General features: G+C 45.0%; 1 protein-coding gene across 2 annotated transcripts in view; it reads right to left on the reverse strand.

The window, feature by feature from the left end:
• Positions 1–1,397, reverse strand: part of TBC1D4 (TBC1 domain family, member 4) — a 263,231-nt gene that overhangs the window by 245,207 nt on the left and 16,627 nt on the right. The window lies entirely within an intron of this gene.

Genomic DNA, 1,397 nt, shown 5'->3' on the forward strand with positions numbered 1-1,397 from the left:
GAGAAGCCCATGTACTGCATCTAGCCCCTGCTTGCTGCAAATAGAGAAAAGCCTGAGCAACAACGAAAATAAATAAATTACAAAAAAGCACCCTTGAGTGGTATATGAGGAGCTTTTCTTAAAAAAGAAGTCTGGGGTTCCAGTTCAAGATGGTGGAGTAGGACGTGCACTCATCTCCTCTTGCAAGAGCACCAAAATTGCAACCAGCTGTTCACTATCAACAGGAGGATGTTGGAACACACCAAAAAACAATACCCACATCCAAAGACAAAGAAGCCACGGCAGAGGGAGGGGCACAATCCCAAGAAAATCAAATCCCATATCCACCAGGTAGGCAACCCAGAAACTGGAGAACAATAATACCAAAGAGGTTCTCCCACTTGTGGAGGTTCTGAGCCCCATATCAAGCTTTCCAGCCTGGGGAATCTGACAAAGGGACTAGGAATTCCCAGGGAATCTGACCTTGAAGGCCAGCGGGATTTAATTATAGGACTTCCATAAGACTGGGGGAAACAGAGACTCCAGTCTTGGAGGGCACAAACAAAATCTTTTATACACCAAGACCCAGAGTAAAGGAGCAGCAAACCCACAGGAGACTGAACCAAAACTACCCGCAAGTGTCAGGGAGTCTTCTGTGGATGCATGGGTTGGCAACGGCTCACCACAGGCATGGAGGCACTGGTAGCAGCAGTCCTGGACGGTCCCCCTTGGCATAAGCCCTCTTGGAGGCTGTCATTAACCCTACCATAGAACCCACAGAAGGGCTGGGTCGCCTCAGGCCAAATGACTAACAGGGAGGGAGTGCAACTCCACCCATCAGCAGATAATTGGATTAAAGACTTACTGAGCAAGGCCCTGCCCACCAGAGCAAGACCTAGATTTTTCCCACCTTCTCCCTCCCATCAGGAAGCTTACAGATGCCTCTTAGCCTCATCCACCAGAGGGCAGACAGATGAAGCAAGAAGAACCACAGTCCCACGGTGACTAAGACAAAAACCACATTACAGAAAGTTAATCAGGATGACAAAGTAGAGAGTTATAACCCAGATGAAGGGACATGATAAAACCCCCCAAAACAATTAAATGAAGTAGAGATAGGCAACTTTCTAGAAAAAGAATTCAGAATAATGATATTGAAGATGATCCAGGATCTCAAAAACAGAACAGAGAAAATGCAAGAAATGTTTACCAAAGATCTAGAAGAACTAAAGAACAAACAAACAGAGATGAACAATACACTAGAAGGAATCGATAGCAGAATAATGGAGGCAGAAGAACGGATAAATGACCTGAAGGACAGAATGGTAGAAATCACTACCGCAGAACAGAATACAGAAAAAAAAAATGAAAAAAAAAAAGAAGACAGCCTAAGAGACCTCTGGGACAACATTAAAGCA

Source organism: Bison bison, unplaced genomic scaffold, assembly GCF_000754665.1.
Source record: "Bison bison bison isolate TAMUID 2011002044 unplaced genomic scaffold, Bison_UMD1.0 scf7180017864128, whole genome shotgun sequence".
NCBI classification, from domain to species: domain Eukaryota; kingdom Metazoa; phylum Chordata; class Mammalia; order Artiodactyla; family Bovidae; genus Bison; species Bison bison.